This window comes from Acomys russatus, chromosome 14 (genome assembly GCF_903995435.1).
Source record: "Acomys russatus chromosome 14, mAcoRus1.1, whole genome shotgun sequence".
Classification (NCBI taxonomy): domain Eukaryota; kingdom Metazoa; phylum Chordata; class Mammalia; order Rodentia; family Muridae; genus Acomys; species Acomys russatus.
Genome location: NC_067150.1, coordinates 29,739,458 through 29,752,002, shown reverse-complemented (window position 1 = coordinate 29,752,002; position 12,545 = coordinate 29,739,458). Strand labels below are relative to the sequence as shown.

At 47.3% G+C, this 12,545-nt stretch overlaps 1 protein-coding gene across 3 annotated transcripts in view; it reads left to right on the top strand.

The window, feature by feature from the left end:
* Positions 1–12,545, top strand: part of Pknox2 (PBX/knotted 1 homeobox 2) — a 264,526-nt gene that overhangs the window by 189,325 nt on the left and 62,656 nt on the right. The window lies entirely within an intron of this gene.

Below are 12,545 nucleotides of genomic sequence, written 5' to 3'. Positions count from 1 at the left end.
CTCTGGGGAGTTGCTAGGTGATGTGGGGCCACTTTGCAGACCATCTTTGACTCCTCTCTCGCCGAAACTAAAAGACCCCCTCATCATTCCTTGACCTTCCTGCACATGTCCTTGAGTCTCCAGGGTTGCTCTACACAGGACCCTCATGCTCCGTCCCTGGAGCTCTTCAACCTTAAAAATTAGAATGAGGGAGGGGTTGGAGAGATGGCTTAGCAGTTAAGAGCACTGTCTGCTCTTCCAGAGGTCCTGAGTTCAATTCCCAGCAACTACATGGTGGCTCACAACCATCTATAATGAGATCGGGTACCCTCTTCTGGCCTGCAGGTGTACATGCCAGCAGAGTGCTGTATATATAATAAATCAATCTTTAAAAAGAATTAGAAGGAGGATGGAAGCTAACGAAGAAGGTAGAGTAGGTGGGAGGAAGCAAGGAGCAGGGTTCCTGAACTACAGAGAGTTGGGAACAGGGCTACAGAGGTTTCTGGTTCATGGAAGGAAAGCTGCTTTCTCCCAGGCTGGGGTACTGGCCTTTGGAGTTAGGTGGCCCCAGGGTTCCCTGCCCCCATTCTTTAGGTCTGGGGTGGTTCTTCCACATGTACTTGGCCACTGGCATTCCATGCAGCTCATCCACTGCCTTCCTTCCTCTCAGCTTTCAAGAGCTAACCCCAGCTCCTCAGGGGAAAACTCTGCTCTCTTTCCCTTGTAATGTCATTATCCTAAAGAACCAGCTGCTCTCTGACACGGTGTCTTCAGGAAAGCCAGGCCTTATAATAGGACCGTGGGTCAGCCACACTGGGACTCATCTTAAGTGGGGGCTCTCAGGAAACGAGACCCACTCTTTCATTACCCCCTTCACGTCTAATCTTCCGACTTCTGTTCCCTATGTGGCACAGCTCCATGTCACCTCCCCCAGAAACCCAGTTTCTTTCCCAGGCAAGGAATGGACAGTCTCTGATATGAAGTCCCCAAAATGAGAAAGGGAGCGGGAAGCAGAGGTTCCCCTCGGAGACCCATGCAATCGTTTTAATAATGTTCCCGTTGTGCTAAGGGCTAGCAATACTGAGCATAATCTATTCAAATGCACAGGAGAATGTCACTTTGGAAAATTAGGAATCTGCATTAAAAAATTCCCAAGCCCCGGACCTTCTTTATAATAAATTAGAATTTTTTTTTCTAGGCAAATTCTTAACTTGGCAATTTTCATTTTGAAGTTTGGGGAATAAAGTTATTAAAAAATGAGGGAGACTTTTTTTTTCTTTTCCATTTTAGTAGAAAAGCATTAATGGTTATGGCCCCATGCTATTTGGGCATAAGCCAAAGTGGTGTGATGGCTAAGTGGCTTCTAGCCCCTCTGGGCTATTTGAGTTTGTCTGGGGGAAACTCCGTGATTTCTCATAAGGACATCTTTCTGTTTATTATGCTCTGAAGACTGATTGTATATTTAGACATTGCAAAAGCAACAACCCAGTAGTACCCTTCAGGTGGGCTACTTCCGTCTTCCTGTAGCTTTCTGTTGACTTCTGTTGGAGTAGCAGTGCCCTCTACTGTCTAAGTACAATACCTCATACTCTGGTTTCCCTTCAGATCACTTACTCCCTCCCCCGCCCCGCCCCCACCACCCCTGGTCTTTTAAAAAGCTATAATCCCTCAGTACCAATATTCTGTGTCTATGCCTTTGATTCAGACTCTCACTCTGTGCACCGAAGAGATAGGGGTGGTTTGCTCAGATTCAGAATTCTATAAGGATTGGTTAATAAAAATGTTGTCTACAGGGGGGCTGGATGTGGAGTAGATGAATGGACCTGACTCAGTTCAATGCACCATTTTGATCCCTCTATCATTTTTTCTGTTCCTCTGCAACGCTGCCACAGTATGCCTGGCCAGCATAGTCACTGGGGGTTTTTACAGCCCCCACCTCCTTCTACCCCAGAATCCCTGCAAACTCTAATGGAGCTCTCAAAGTCATGCCCCTTTATTATACATTCATAAAATACCAGCAAATGTCGCTCTGGTCTCCTTTCTAGAATTCTCATGGTATCGGCCACCCCGTGACTCCTTCTAGTCATATACCCTTCATTCATATTCTCTCTTCCTCCTCAGGAATACCTTTGAAGTCTTCCTGTTTCCTGTCAGGCAGCATCTGCATATGCGGCATCTCCCACCATGCCAAATTCTCCCTTCTGTAGCTCCCCAGCAGATCCAGGAACCAGGGATCTAGTGTGAGGGCAACAGCTTCTGCACCCTTATCAAGCCCCAGGAAACAGAAGGCAACAAGCCCCGACCCTACTCTTCCTCAAACATAGACACATACCTACTGTTCCATAAATGTTCTTGGTTTACAGGCAGGGCGCACATTTAAATCATCTGGCCTATTGCTGTAGATAGCCAGTATTTCAAAACCCTCTGCCTGCACATCTCCGGCAAGCCCTGCTGCATGTATATTTGGCCAGAAAGCAGAAATCTTAATGAATCCTTTTTCAGGCCTGGTGGGTGTGGCCCTCAATGGGTAGGGTAGATTAGGAACCAATGGACAGGCAAGCACAACTTGCTCTCTCTGGTGAATGCGGAAGCCAGGCCTTAGTGGCTTCCTCATTCACCAGAGAGAGCAAAATGGCAAAATGAGAACTCAGCAACCATGCTCAGTTGGGATGCTCCCTTCGGAAGCAAGGCAAGCATTTGCTTGAAGCCCTTTGAAAGCAGAGTTCCACTGCTTTACTGCCCTGCAACCCTCGCAGTAAAGAGCTCGGTGTCAAGGACCAAGGAAACTGCATTCATAGTTCCAGGGTCAAAATGGTGCTTTCCCACCTTCTGCAGTGGGGAGGAAGGTAAGACAGCGAGAACTGGAGCTTCAAAGCGTTCTCTCTTGCCCCACTTCCCCTGCTTCCCCTCCCTATCCTAACCCTAATGCTCCAAGCAGAACCAAGGGGTGCACCAGGCCCGGGGGAAGCTGGCATGGCTTTGATCAGTCATTAGGATCCCCACACTGGTTTCATTAACAAGGCAGAAGGGGGTGGATGGGGCCTCTGGCTGTGAATGGCCTCCATCCAGGCCACGCAGCTGTGACGGGCAAGCAGGTTCAGATGTTGCTGCACTCCTTTACATCCCTCTCATCTCTTTAAGGCCTGGAGCCCCCTGCCTTGCAGGGTCCCCTGCTCAGCTGCCTGTGAAACGCATTCACTTTGCAGCAGAGAGTTAATTCATCTGCTTTGAGAGTTCCCCCTAAGCCTTTTCTGTCGCTATGATTGACAGTTTCCTCTGCCCCTGGGGGCAACGCCTCAGGGACCATATGGGAGACCCATCTTCCCTCTGTTTGACTCATCAAAACATATTCTTCTCTTCCTTTTCTTTTGTTGCGGGCCTATTCTTCCCTTTATATCCGGTGACCTTTCTTCCTGCCTGCTTAGGCCACCCATGTCTTTCGTCCTGGATATTCTTCATCGCATAGAAGGTGAAAGATGGGCCCTTTTCAGGTCTAGCTGGGCCCTTTCTGCCCCCTGCATAGGAGATAGATGACAGATTGGCCCCAGGACTAGAAAGCCTGTGATGAAACATGCCCAGTTTAGGTTTCGCCTTTGATTAACTTACTTACTACCTCAGTGCCGGTAGTTACCAGAAACAGAAGTCTTTTATTGTCTAACTTCTTGTCTCCAAGCGGGACAAGTGCCCTTAAACAGCTACAAAAAATAGTTAATGGCCCAAGGATGCAAAGCCTAAAATAAATCAAGGAACCAGTGATCAAGCGAGCCACAGGGCTGGGGAGCACTTTACATGTAGTGTCCTTCCTTGTACCCCCTTCGCAAAGATTCAGTGTCCCTGTGGCCTAGAAGGAGGGGCTCGGTGAGCAGGACACCAGGACTCCTGTTGTTCCTGGAGTTGGTGGTCTTGGAGAGGAAGATGGCTCACTGTAGCAGACATTCAGGAATCTTGGGTGTGACCCTGACCCTGTAGATAGCAATATATTACCCAAGTTCAGGAGAGTAATTTCAGCAGCAGCCTCTTCCATTGCCTCATCTTTTTAAGATACTGAGTGATTCCTGTGGGTCTCGCCAACTGTATGCTATGTCCTAGGGGGTGCAGAATTAGAGTTCCTGTCCTGACGGGGCCTTAGTAACCTGTGGACACTGTAACGTAGACCTCGGGTGGGGTTTCTCAGCGTCTGTCTGCTCAGCTATGCTCTGGCTTGACTCTTCACCGCAGCTTCTACACATCTCCGTGGCCCAGATGGGATTGAACTTTAATTACTTTTTTATTAGGAACACTATAGGCATATCAGATATGTTTTTCCAGCTAAGAACACACACACACACACACACACTCATGTGGATAGACACATGCACACACACACACACACACACACACACACACACACACACACACACACTCATGTGGATAGACACATGCACACAATGAGACTCTTTTGAGCTCCCTAAAGAGTCTATTGGAAACCATTGGCCTTGCGACTGTGACAGAAGTGAAGGATCCTATGGAAATGAATGGAAAGTGAAGAGAGTGGTCCCCTCCACCAAAAAAAACAAAACAAAACAAAACAGAAATGTTCGACAGGGTTCTTATCCCTTACCTGGCCTCTGTTACAGCTTCCTGTCAGTGATAACCAAGTATGCAGTTGGGGGTTGGGAGAGGAATGGAGTCTAGTAAGACCCACTTTTGTAAGTCACTGCCTAGAAAGCCTTATGCAATCAATCAGTCAAGACTTTGTCCCTGTTGTACAGCACCATAACTCATCTGTGGACTTGTCTTGTGAGCTGGCCCAGGGGTCCTGGTGGAGGGGACTCAGGCCTTCTGTCCCAGGAACCCCCCACCCCACTGCCAGGTGCTGTCCTAATTCTGTTGCTGATTCCCCTCCCTGCAGATATTCTGGGGAGCCCTCTGTAGCCTCTTGTTTGTCCTGAGTCTTTTAACCATCACTCCTTCAACCCATCCGCCGTTCCGACATTCAACAGCATGTTAAAGCTGGAAAACCCCATCCACCCATGGACACGGCCCCAAAGTGCTGCAGCTATTGAAAGTGAATACAGATACAGATGAGGCAGCGGCCAAGGCTTCGCGATTCCGGGCGCTGTGGAGAAAAGAACGGATTCTTGGGAGAGAAGGGGAAGTGAGCGTGCTTCCTACAGAGGCAGCCGTGGGGATGATTAGACAGGTGCAGGGAGGCCAGAGCACTGGAGCTGAGGGGTTAGAGTATGGGGAAGGGTGCCGGTTGCCCTTGCTGGGGTTCAAGGAGCAGGCCCAGGCTTTGAGCACTGAGGCCATTACCTCCTTCTCAACACTGGCCAGTGCCTGCTGCTGCCTCTCCCTGCTAATATTTACCAAATGGCTTCAAGCTCTTACCCCCGCCCCCAGGTCCTTGGACTGTCTTCTGGGTGCTAGGTAAATAAATCCATGCTGGCTTTTTCCTGGCACTAGAGGGAGTGCCAGTTGCTGGCTGGAGCCTTTGCTGCCCTTAGGGGGACAGACCTGTCCACAATCTGTTGGATTCTTTTGGGACTGTTCTTCCTGAGTTTCTCTTGCCAGGTCTAGGTCTCAGAACAGAAGGAAAGTGTTTTAGAAGTGTCTGTGCTGATAAAATACAGATATGGGCTGATCAAGGCTTGTAGTAAGGAACCTGAAAGAGATATATGGTCAAAGAGCCACAAACAAAACAAAACAAAACAAAAAAACCAATCCTGTATGTGGTGAGGGAACCCAGGATTTGTGGGCCTCAGGACCTCTCAGGAGGCTATGGCAGAGGGTGGGGCATGAATTCATAGAAGACTGACAAAAGAAAGCACTAACAGTGCTAAGCAGCCCAAGGCTGTAATTCATGGGTAAAGTGTTTGCCTAGGATGCATAAGGCCTGGGTCCTGTCCCCAGCACTAAAAATGATGCCAGGAAGTGCTGAGAAACAAAGTTTGATGAGCGCCCTTGGAACTCTCCTGTATGGCCTCGTGCGAGAAGCAGGAATTGGTGGTAGCATTCACTCTGTTCAATTATGAAGGCAACCGGGGCTCAAAGGAGCCGAGTCACCCAGTCAAGAAGACAGTTGATGATTGGTGGTGTCTGTTTCCATCATCCTGCTCCTAAGCCCCATACTTGCCCCATGTCTGGGGAGCATTTCAAAGTGGGTTCTTTGGGCTGGAGAGATGGCTCAGAGGTTAAGAGCACTGACTGCTCTTCCAGAGGTCCTGAGTTCAATTCCCAGCATCCAGATGGTGGCTCACAACCATCTATCACGTGATCTGATGCCCTCTTCTGGCATGCAAGCAGGACACTATATACATTATAAATAAATAAATCTTACAAAGTGGGTTCTTTTGGCAGAGGCATACCCATGTCACAGAACCCCAGGGCAGACCCATGTAGGAGAACAAAGGCAGCCGGCTATGGGGGTGCAGACTTTAAGAAACAGGGATTGAATTAATAGCAACTGCCATGCTGGCGCCTGTTAAATTCCCTCTGCTTTGTCATGCATCTCACTTCATTCTAGCATCCTCTCACAATAGGTATAAAGAATTATTCCCATTTTATAGACAGGCATCAGAAAGGTTGAAGAGTTTGCCCAAGTCTCGCAGGCAGATGGAGCCAGATGTAAAGAAGATGCCTACCTCACCATATCCATCTGGGGTCCATCAGCTCCAGACCTTGGCAGGTTGCCCGCTGCTTCTGGTCAATGTGTGGTCAGAGACTGTAGGCTCCTCTGTTCCGACCCAAGGCATCCGGGCTCAACTGAAAAGGTAGCCATTGCATGGGAAGTCCTATCTGCTCCACACCCACCACTCCTACGTTCTGTGGTGTTTGAATAGTCTCTGTATGGGACAATGGGGATAGCACAGTAAACAGACAAGATCTGGCCACTGCTCTCAAGCATCCTCTAATTTAACTGACAGGAGAGCGAGACAAGCTGGCAGATCATCAGAAGCAGGGTACCAGGACATGCAAGCATAGAGCAGTTGTCTTGCCCGCACTAAGGTGTCTCTGTCAGCACCATCAAGGGACAGCTGTTTTTCTAGCAGGAATGAGCGCGAGGGGTAGAAAGCATCACTTCTGCACCTCAGATAAAGCATCAGAAAGGCAAGTGCTGTGTGCAAAGTTGCCCAGCAGTCGGTCCCTCTGTAGTCTCCAAGAGAAAAACCAACAGAGCAGTAGGCCACTGGGGGCTAATAAGCCCTCTACACGTGTCTACGTCTGCGCCACCTACGTTAGAAATGTCTTCAGCACAAGCGTTGTTGGAGAAATTGACTTGAAATTCTATATGAGAGGTTCGCTGGGTGACTGACACAGGCAACAGGGATCTCCAGGAATTTCTTCAGCTGCATGAAAGTCTGCTTTCGTGTCTGTAAAATGGATTCTGAGGGACCACACAGGATAGCTCTTCAGCAGGAAAGTCTGGGTCAACCTTTTTTTATTCAGGTAGTCTCTGATGGGCACTGACTGTTCCCCGATGCAACTGGAGAAAGAAGGCATTTGACAAAAGTTTAAGTGAGGACAGTGAGAGTGGCTCCTTCTGGCTTCTCTTACATCCATCCAGAAAGTCTCCTACTCATCCTGGCTTTCAGAGTGATTGGCTCTCTTAGCTCCCTTAGATATTGTCTATGCATTCATATGTTTCATGAGCCCCAACTCTTCCGATGTATAGGATGACAGAGAGGGAATGACACCTACAAATTGGGACAAGGGAGGTGGAGCGATGGCTCAGGGACTAAGAGCACTTGTTGCTCTTCCAGAGGAGCTAGGTTTGACCCCAGCGCCTACATGGCAGACCACAGCTGTCTGTAACTGCAGTTCCAGGGGGTCTGACAGCCTCTTCTGGCCTCTGTGGACACAAGACATGCGTGTGCTACACAAACATACATGTATGCAAAGCATCCATATACATACTGAAAAGAGGAGGAGGAAGAGAAGGAGATAGAAGAAGAAAGAAGAATTGGGACAGGGGTCCTTGAACTTTGGCCTTTGGGTAGGGCTGGTTTCATCCTGAGGACATGGAGAAGCTCGGTGAGTCTCACATGCAAGAAAGGGAAGCAGGCAGGTGCTGGCCCTAGGGTCTTCACTCCAAGAAGGACCCACAACTAAGAGAAGAGTTGAGAATCGCATAGATGGGCCTCCCCACAGCCAACACCAACTTGCCCTGTCCACAAGACATGATCCTGTTTGTTTGTTTGTTTTTTGACACAGCGTTTCTCTGTGTAGCCTTGGCTGTCCTAGACTTGTTTTGTAGACCAGGCTGGCCTCCTACTCACAGCAATCCGGCTGCCTCTGCCTCCCGAGTGCTGGGATTAAAGGCGTGCGCCACCACTGCCCAGCGAGACATGATCTTGTTCTCTTGATTATGTCTCATAGTCTGGGGAACGAGTACTACTCCTGCATTAGGAAATAGGGTAATGCCAGCAGATTGTCCCAAAACATGTCGCTAAGAACCATTGGAGGTTCATCAACCTTCACTTGCTGTGGCTTTTCTGATTCCCTAGTCTGCTCTCAGGGAATCGCTTAACTCTGCCTGCCTCCTTCTCGGTGCCCTAGCTTCCTCTGCTTGTAAAAAGGGACAGTGCTGCAGGTCTGTGGTAGTGCCATCCCTCACCTTGTCCACAGTGAGCCACATAGGTAGAACTGCCTTAAAGGAAATACCCCGGTCTGGAGTGGCCCATTCGAGACTAGCTGTGAGTGTAATGAAAGGCCTTGTGGGTACATAGGGCTAGTTTCTTTCCATGTCAGACCAATGAGAATGGAAGGAAGTCACTTGGGGAGTACCCAAGCAGTGTGCTAACTAATCAGTAATAACTAGCAAGTGGATCTCGGGGCGTGGGTTGGAGAGGAGGGGTCAGCCCTGGTGTGCACCATCCACCAATTTCCTTGCTGGAAGTGCTCCCACCACGGTCAACTTCAAGACACCCATACATCAAGCAGCTCGCAGAAATCCCCCAAACTTTATCGCTTTCACAGGCAGTTCCAGGAGGCCAGTTAATAGCCATGCCCTGGCCTGGTGCACCCAGCTTCTCCTCCTGCTCCCGCTCCTTAGACGTTGCTGGCCCTAAAACAGGGATTCCCCTTCCCCTGCAGGATCTCTGACCTTGTGAACAGTGGCTGGTCCTACCTCAATTCCATGTCTTTAGGAATGGCCAACAAGAGAAACCCGTTTTGAAATAAACAGTCAGCCTCCAAAACCTGAAAGAAATGCAAGCTTGGCTGGATCGGCCCCCACGAACCATGTAAATTCGAGTCATCCTCCCTTCCAGACCAGCTCTGGTCTCTCCCACCCTCTAAGAGCCTCTCAGGGTCCCTCGGGAGATCTGAAAATGACCGGTTTTGATTTGATTTTTATTCTGAGCATTCATCTTTATCCCATCCTGGCCTTCCACTGCCTTTCCCCAGCCACGTGAGAGAACCTCCCTCACTCTTCTCTAGAAGCTCATCTTACCAGAAGCCTCTGTGGATTCCTTCAGGGACACCAGACAATGTACCTACTGGGCGTAGCCGAGTGTACCAGTGAGCTGACATTTTACCCTCAGATGAGCCGTGTTGTAGTTGTGCCTGCTTTACGACTAGAGCACATTCTACAAGTCTCGTGTTTAATTATCATCCCCTCATTCAGATATTTAAAGGGGGCTCTCATATCTCCCCATTCCCCCTGCTTAGCAAAGTATGGGTACACATTCTAATTAGTCATCGCATAGCAAACTGCAGAATCCCTTCACCAAGCTGGGCAGCTGTCCTCGGTATGCGCCTTCATGTACTTCGTTAATCTGAGGGAAAACGGGCTCCTAACCTCCTCACTCTGCGCTAGACTTACATTAATGCATCCTCAGACAACATTAGTTCGTGTTGGGATTTGCTTGTTTGTTGTTCATGGACCCATGACACCTTGGCTATACCGAGCTAGCCATCAGCTAATTCGCTGATACTAACCCCTCCATCCCTGTTCTGTACTTACATTATTGATTGTGCTTTATTTTTAGAAGTGTTCAGGTTTTAACTTATTAGATGAAAAATAATCTTATTAGGTTTGCCCTATTGTCCAAATCTGTAAAGATCGTTTCGGTACAAGTTTCTCATCATCCATAAATTTGTTGGGCAGTTTCCTCAGATAGCCTTTAAATCACCAAGAAAAATGTTGAAAAAAAAATTATCAAAAGAAGGAAGCACATGGCCTTTGCCTAGAAACCTCCCCCATGCTGACATCTGCCTTTTAATTGCTGTCTGTGAGGTGCCGCCCACAAGCCATGCAATTGTCCACCAGGCCACATACAGTGGGAATTGCTTTGCCGAAATGAATTAAGAGTGTATTTTCCTGTTCTGAAAGGTTAATGATCTTGCCAAATTCTCCAGGCTGTCAGGCGCTGCTCTTGAAAGCTCAGAGCCTGCAATGCCTAGTGTGCGGCAGTGGTGCTGGGAGCACCTGCAAATACGCCCAGTTGTGTTAGTAGGTGAGGGCTGAGAGAATCTGGTCCAGGTCTGTGTAATGGTGGCCACCGTTTCACCTGAGCGTGCCCTATTTCTACATTGTGAAGTCTAGTACAATACTTGTTTCACTCTTCTTTCGTGTAGCATCTCTTTAAAAACCATCAATCCTAAATGCATAGTGGTGAGAAAACAGGAGCTTAAGCAAGTTAAGGGACTTGTCTGAGGTCAGAGGCTAATAAAGGGACAAGCAGTTGTCTGCTGGCCTGAGGCAGCAAGCTTCCTGTGCACTGAGTTTGCACACATATCCCACAGTGGTAGGGGTGGTTCTTTTTGACAAAAATCGCACAGTTTAGTAAAACACGGATGTTTCCTTTACACTGTCTCATTTACCCTCTGTTATTCATTAATTCATTGAGTCAACAAATATTTAATGAAACTATTATGAGCCCTCCTTGGTTTTTAGAGAGGAGTGGGGAGAAAATAATCAAATATACATATAGTTTATGGTCATGTCGATAAATATACAAAATAAATAAATAAAGTAAGGAGCAGGTGGAGTAAGGGCTGCTGGATTTCTTTAAAGGGTAGCACCTGAGCAGAGACTTAAGTAGAAAAAGCAAGATCTCTGCTGATGTCCTAGAGATATACACACAGCAATAACGTGCTTGTTCACACAATACTTTTTCTTCCCAAACTCTGAAATGCCTGATTCCTCCCAAGCATATTCATTCATTTATTCATTGAGTCTTTTTCTCATCAAATGTTTTTGTCAAACCTCAGTCATTTTTATTTCAATATGGTCAGTTGAATGGTCAGGGGATAGTGAATAAGAGCCAGAGCCAGTGACAGCTGTACCTTCTGGCCAAGAGCAGTGAGTGAGGTAAGGACTAACATGGTATCAGGGATAGGTGGATGGAGGAGAATAATACAGATGTATTCTAGGGCTCTTTTTAACTAAAAGAAATATAATATAAAAGAATTAAGTTCTGTAATAATGGTTCTCAAAGATTTTAGAGATGTTGGACCATTTCTTTAAATGAAACGTTAGATAGAAAATTCAATATATTATATTAAAAGGAATTGGTATGGTTGGTGTAAAACTGTGGGCCTTCAGATACCTTCAAAACCCCATGGCATGCTATGAAAACCATTTTTCTAAAATTGTTGCTATGACCAAGGGTAGACATCTGTTCATTGTCCATTAAAAACTTCATCTTCAAGTAGCCATATAGGCCAAATTTGCAGAGCCATTGAGTCAGCCATCAAAACTACTAGAAGAGTTAACTCTTAGCTTGTATTAAAAGGAATAAAACCATCTATATGAAAAATATTCAGCCTCCTTTTTCCTGATCGCCCCTCACCTCACCCACCTACCCTGAGACAGGGTTTCTCTGTGTAGTCTTGGCTGTCCTGGACTCACTTTGTCAACCAGGCTGGCCTTGAACTCTCAGAGGTCCGCCCGCCTCTGCCTCCGCTGGGATTACAGGCTTGTGCCACCACACCCAGCTTTTCCTGCTTTTTAAAGTTATCTAATCAAACTCATTACTACAAAAAAGACTCATAAACAGGAGCTGGAGAGATGGCGCGGTGGTTAATAGCACTTGATGCTCTTGCAGAGGACCTAAGTTCAGTCCCAGCGCCCACGTAGTGGCTCACACCTATCTTTTACTGCAGCTTCAGGAGACACACTGCCATCTTCTCAACTTCAAGAGCACCAGACATGTACATGGAACACGTTCACACATGCAATCAAAGCACGGATGCATAAAAGACTCATGAACATAATTTAAGTAGTTTATTGTATTGTGGGGGTTTTTGTTTGTTTGGTTGATTGGTTGGTTTTGTTTTTACTTTTATTTTTCTACTTCTGGGCAAAGACCACAACATTTGCATTACGAACAATCTCTTAGGCTAAGACATAGTTGCTATTCCTGTGATCCCAGTATTTGGGAAGTAGAGACAGGAAGATCACACATTAATGGTGAGCCCATGCAACATACCAAGTTTTAAGCCAGCCTGGGCTATAAGGGACCCTGTCTCAGTAATATAAAATAAAACTCTGTGTTCTAAGTGAGTTGGACATCCATTCTCTGGTTGTCTTTTAGAACATATTTCATTTGAAGAAAATGAAAAGACTGCCTACTGTCCAC